The following is a 6,632-nucleotide window of genomic DNA, read 5'->3' on the forward strand; positions in this document are numbered from 1 at the left end:
GTTAGTTATCACAACCAGCTAAGGATGGGCAGATGCTTGCACAGATGGACACACTGACATTTTTCAGTATCACAGATTCCAATCAGTCTTCCTCTATAGTTCACACAAATATTTCTGATCATCTTAATGGATAGAACTTATAAGACTAATAATATCAGGACCAGGAAGATGACTGAAAGCAGATGAAGTACGTGTAATATATATATATATATATGTTATATATATTATATATATAAATAAAGAAGATAGGTAGTGCTAACAGTTTAACAATGAGGTGGGACAAATAGAATACTCATGATGGGCATGTCTATTAAAGAGTTGCTTTAGGAAGTGATATTCTAAAGATGAGAAGCTACTTATGCTTCATCCAGAAATTCTATTTCTAGATAGACACATATGCAACACACACATATGTATATGTGTGTGTGTGTATATATATAAATATATATATATATATTGGCTGGAGTGATAGCACAGTGGGTAGGGGGTTTGCCTTACATGAAGCCAACATGGCCAACCGAAGTTCGATTCCTCCGCCCCTCTCAGAGAACCCGGCAAGCTACCGAGAGTATCTCGCCTACATGGCAAAGCCTGGCAAACTACCCATGACATATTTGATATGCCAAACAGTTTGCTTTAGGAAGTGATTAGATATTCTAAAGATGAGAGGCTACTTACGCTTCATCCAGAAATTCTATTTCTAGATAGACACACATTCAACAGAAATGGTCCATACTACACTATTAGCCATGAACCAAAACCTGGATACATTAGAATTGTTGTAACAAACAGAACATAAATGCATTTCACAAAGAGCACCAAGCCAAAAAATGCCAGGAATGATTCTTGAGCACAGAGCTAGGAGTAAGCCCTGAACATTGCCAGGTATGGCCCAAAAAGAAAAAGGGAGGAAAACAAGGAAAATTGGAGATGAGAATTATAACATTAAAAAAATGTTGACGAAATACACATCCAACAAGGGGCTGATATCAAGGATATACAAAGTACTGTTTGAACTCCACAAGAAGAAAACATCCAACCCTATCAGAAAATGTGGCGACGATATGAACAGAAACTTCATCAAAGATGAAATTTGAATGGCTAAAAGACACATGAGAGCTCTACATCATTAATCATCAGGGAGATGCAAATCAAAACAATAATGAGATATCATTTCACACCACAGAGACTGGCCCACATCCCAAAGAACAAAAGCAACTGGTGCTGGCGCAGATGTGGCGAGAAAGAGACCCTCCTTCACTGCTGGTGGGGATGCCAAATGGTTCAGCCCTTCTGGAAAACAGTATGGACGATTCTCAAAAAACTAGAAATTGAGCTCCCATTTGACCCAGCAATTCCATTCCTGGGAATATACCCCGGAGAGGCAAAAAAAAGTATAGTCGAAGTGACATCTGCAGTTGTCTGTTCATTGCAGCACTGTTTACAATAGCTAGAATCTGGAAAAAACCTGAGTGCCCAAGAGCAGATGACTGGTTAAAGGAGTTTTGGTACATCTACACAATGGAATACTATGTAGCTGTCAGAAAAGATGAAGTCATGAAATTTACATACAAGTGGTACTACATGGAAAGTATCATGCTAAGTGAAATGAGTCAGAAAGAGAGGGATAGACATAGAAAGATTGCATTTATCTGGGTTACATCACTTAATCACTTAATCCCCGTTATTCATCGATTTATTCGAGCGGGTGCCAGTAACGTCTCCATTCATCCCGGTTGCGTGCTAGCGTAGCCCAATGGTATCTGTTCGTTCTAGGAACATGCAGAGCCTCAAACCGATCATTTAGGGTCTTAACGAAGAAGTCTGACCATCTTATAGGTGGGCGTCCACGTGATCTTTTGATGTCCCGTGGAATCCAATCAGTAATGGCTCTAGTCCAGCGGTTGTCTGTAAACCTCATTACATGTCCAGCCAATCTGATTTTTGATGTCTTGGCAAATGAGACAGAGTCCCTGATTCTTGAGCGTTGACGAAGATCAGAACTCCGGAATCTATCTCTCATTTGAGTGAATCGTGATATTCCAAGCATAGCTCTTTCGATTCCTCTTTGAGAGACCCGAATAGCGTCCTCATCCTGTTTTCGTAGGGTCCAGGTCTCTGAGGCATGTTAATGCAGGAAGAACAGTGGAATCAAAGAGATGTGCTCATAGCTGGAGGTTCTTTGTCCTTTTAGTTATTTCTTCAACGCTCTTGAAGGCATTCCAAGCCGCTCTCTTCCTCCTGCGCAACTCAGGTGCCAGGTCATTCATCATGTTGATTTCTCGACGTAGGTATATATAACTGTTGCATTCGGAGATGGTGGTTCCGTTGAGAGCGAATGGAGCGTCAGGAACAAGGCTGTTTCTCATAAACATTGTCTTCGTAAGATTCAGCTGTAGTGTGACCTTTCCACATTCACGGTCAAAGTCGTTCAGCATTTGTGCTGCTTGGTTGATGTTTGGTGTTATTAGAACGATGTCATCAGCAAAGCGGAGGTGGTGTAGTTGCCGACCATCTATCTTCACTCCCATGCTTTCCCATTCCAGTCGTCGCATGATGTTCTCGAGGGTGGCACTGAAGAGTTTTAGTGAAATGGTATCACCCTGCCAAACCCCTCTCTTGATACGGATGATTACTTCTTTGAAGAATGGTGAGATCTTGGTAGTGAATCCGCAATAGAGCTCACGAAGGATCCTGATGTATTGAGTTTGTACGCCCTGATTGGCTAGGGCTTCGATGACCGCTTCCATCTCAACAGAATCAAAGGCCTTCTTTAAATCAATGAACGTTAGACAGAGCGGCATCTTGAACTCCCGAGAAACCTCAATGAGCTTAGTAATCGTGTGGATATGGTCGATGGTACTGAATCCTTTCCGGAATCCAGCTTGTTCACATGGTTGTCCTTCATCTAGTGTTCTGCTAATCCTATTCAGGATGACTCGAGTGAATAGTTTGTAATGACAGACAATAGGCAGATTGGGCGATAGTTGCCAATGTCGTGGATGTCTCCTTTCTTGTATAGTAGTATAGTCCTGCTGGTTTTCTATTGGGATGGAACCTTTCATTCAGACAGCGTGTGAAGAGCTTAGCCAATGTATTGATGAGTACTGATGGTAAGTTCTTCAGGTGTTCAGGTCTGATCTTGTCTGGGCCAGGTGCTCTTTGTTTCTTTACCGACAAGATGGCATGTTGGATTTCAGAAGGGAGAACATTGGGAGAACTGGGTAACATAAAGTAACAAAATAGGAGAGAACCCAAAAGTAGCCGAGATAAGTACCAGGCAGATTACTCCATGGCTTTGAGGACAACCGCACACGCTAGGGGAAAAGGCAGCTCAGACAGAGAAGGGAGCACCAAATAAAGGGTATTGGGAGGTTCCTCTCAGGATGGGAAATGCATGATGAGAGTAGACTATAGTCCGAACAAGATTGCTACTCAATATCTCTTTCACAAACCACAGCACACAAAAGGAGAGAGATAACAAAAGGGAATGTCCTGCCACAGTGGTAGGGTGGGTAGGGGTAAGGGGGGTGGGAGGTATACTGGAACTGGTGGTGGTGGAGAATGGGCACTGGTGGAGGGATGGGTATTCGATCATTGTATGACTGAAACTCAAGCGCAGGGATTTGTAAGTCTACAACTGTACCTCATGGTGTTTCACTAATAAAAATTTAAGGAAAAAATGTCGGCAAAAAAAAATGTAGGCACATTTTTTAATGTTAAAATTGATACTGTTCATGATAAGATTTCATGCATTAAGTATTACAACCCCATCACCCCCACTAGAGTATCCACACATTCAGCCACCCACCTGGCCTATGTAAGCTCAGTCCTGCTGACCAGTTCTCAGGCACTGGTGCCTTTGGCTATTTGTATAACCCATAATGTAAAGCAGCTCTATACACTGGATTCTTACTCATGGCCCTGATTTTCAGGGTTGCTTGAAATCCTCACTCAATCTGCAAACCTAGGTAGCTTCTCTTTGCAGCCTCCCCTGGGACTCCCTGCACCCTTGCCTTCTTGCCCTTGTAAGCTACTGTCTGTGTGGTTCTGGCCTTTGCTCTTGCCTGCTCCTTCATGCTGGCAGACACAGCAGGCACCGTGGTATCTCTCTTTTAACATCTGTTATTCTGTGTTGCTTCCAAAGGCAGCATTTCAGCTCTACCCTGGTATTCAGAACCTTAGCTGGCCTTCCTCTGTTTGGCTTGTTAGCTCCCTCTGCTCTCACAAAGTCCCTCCAAAGCCCATTCACTCTGCCCACTCCACTACCTACATGTACACCACAGTCCTTTTTCATGGTGGGTCTTCTCCTTTTAGATCTCCTCAACTAGGGAGTGGTGAACACTCCATTTCTGGTGTAAGATATTCAAGATGGCAAGACAAGGGGGCTGGGGAAAGCAGAATGTTTGACAAGACTATTGTCTTCATGAACTGGAGCAATAGCACAGCAGGCCTATCTGCAGGTCTGCCTTGCACGCAACCCACCCCGTCCCTCTCAGAGAGCCCAACAAGCTACTGAGAGTATCCCGCCCGCACAGCAGAGCCTGGAAAGCTCCCCATGGCATATTTGATATGACAACAATAGTAACAACAAGTCTCACAATGGAGACTTATTGTGCAAAAAAAAAGCTCCTTTTTATGGTGCTCACTTGAGCAAATTGATGAACAATGGGACAGGACGACAGTGCTACAGTGCTACAGTGCTATTGTCTTTATATCCTGAGCTCATTCTTGGAATTTTTCTCTGGAGTCAGTCTTTGTAATCTCAGCCGGCCTATTTACCAGCTGCTTCCATATCACTGTATCACTTCCAACCGAAGATCCTATGCAGAAACCAAAGGGGCTTGAGAATAGTATAGGGGTTACGGCACTTGCCTTAAATGTGGTTGACCCTGATTTGCTTCCTAGAGAACCAGAGAGACCAACCCTACCAGAATCCAAAGAAAGACAACATAGAAAAACATGGAAATTACTGAATAACTCAGGCCTGGAAAACAAATGGCTTTTGGCAGGAACTATAGCCATAACCAAAAGATTTTCTTTCTTTGTAACCAAGAATTTTTAGCACCTTTACTACAGCAGCTTAATTCATTTTTTAGTTTAAGAGAAGATTTGTGAAGATTTTAGACTTTCTTTATATTGTGCTGTGTTTTGCACAATGAATTCTGACAAGCTCTAAGAGTTTTCAAAACTATTTTAGCTTGGCATTGGAAAAACAATTTAAGCTCATTCACATCTCTGGAGGTCCCGGCTGAGAAAAGGGAAGTTAAAGGTGTAAATGTAGATCTTTAGATCTTTGTTACCCCTCAAGAGGTAGCAAAAATGGAAGCACTCACAGAGGATGTGTGAAATGCAATCAAGTAAGCAGAAGGCTTTGGGAAAATAGCCCTGAGAAAGGTGTAGCTAAAGCAAAATTCATCAAACTTCTAACCAGGGTCCTCAAAGTAGTCCTGTTTAAATTAGAACGTGAAAAATCATATATTTGTGACTTCCAGGTTGAAAATAGCATTATAAAAAGCCTCAAATGTGGTACGTATACATTTGGGAGGAACCTGCAAGATTTGGCCCCAATTCAACATGAAAGTTACTAACTCTTTCAATAGTCACCTTTTCTAAATTCATCCCAGATTCCTTTTCTTCCTGTGAGGAAACACTAAAAGGAGGAAGAAAGTACAATGCACTTGAGGAAATATAAAGCAGGGACTATTTGTATTTCTTTCTTGAGTCCTTCAAGTCTTCACCAATAGTTCACTCAACTACCTTTTATTGAGTGCTTAATATGTGAAGGAAACAATTATTTTTATAAAAAAATATTCATTATAAAACAAGAATAGAAAACTTGAATTTGAAAAATTGAGATACAGAGAAAATAATTACATCATGGCCTTCCACTTAGAATAACTTCTGTTAAGTTTAGAGTTGTTGGAGGTTTTTAGTAACTAAATCCTAAAAATATAGACTTTTGCATTCTTCATTGTTTTCTAGGGGGTTTTCAAGTGGTTCTCAAGGGGTCCATGGGTCAACTGGAGACAGTCAAAACCAAGCCGTAAGTCTCAGTGAGCCCCAGACAGGATGGTGATGGGGTCTTTCCAGGCCATACTCATGGGCTACCAGGGCCATGTGCAATGATTCTGGGGTGTAGTTCAGTGACGGGCTGGAGCGATAGCACAGAGGTAGGGCGCTTGCTTTGCACGCAGCCAGCATGGCCGACCTGAGTTCGATTCCTCCGCCCCTCTTGGAGAGCACGGCAAGCTACTGAGAGTATCTCGCCTGCACGGCAGAGCCTGGCAAGCTACCCATGATGTATTCGATACGCCAAACACAGTAATAACAAAAAAGTCTCCAATGGAGACATTACTGGGCCCGCTTGAGCAAATTGATGAACAACGGGAGGACAGTGACAGTGACAGTTCAGTGACAGTGAGTGAGCTGATGACATGTTTTCTATGACTTTGTTGCTCAATGGTGGCCGTGATGGCTATGGTATGGGACAGCTTAGTAATAAGCAGTCTAGGCCTTCTTTATTGACTTTGGGACTTTCTCCCCCAAAACCCTTAATCTATTTCCATGGCACTGAGCTCAAGAATACATAACTTGGAGTTAAGAAGATAATAAAGAGGTTGTGGAGGCGG

The sequence above is a fragment of the Sorex fumeus genome, unplaced genomic scaffold (genome assembly GCF_029834395.1).
Source record: "Sorex fumeus unplaced genomic scaffold, SorFum_2.1 ptg000034l, whole genome shotgun sequence".
NCBI lineage: Eukaryota > Metazoa > Chordata > Mammalia > Eulipotyphla > Soricidae > Sorex > Sorex fumeus.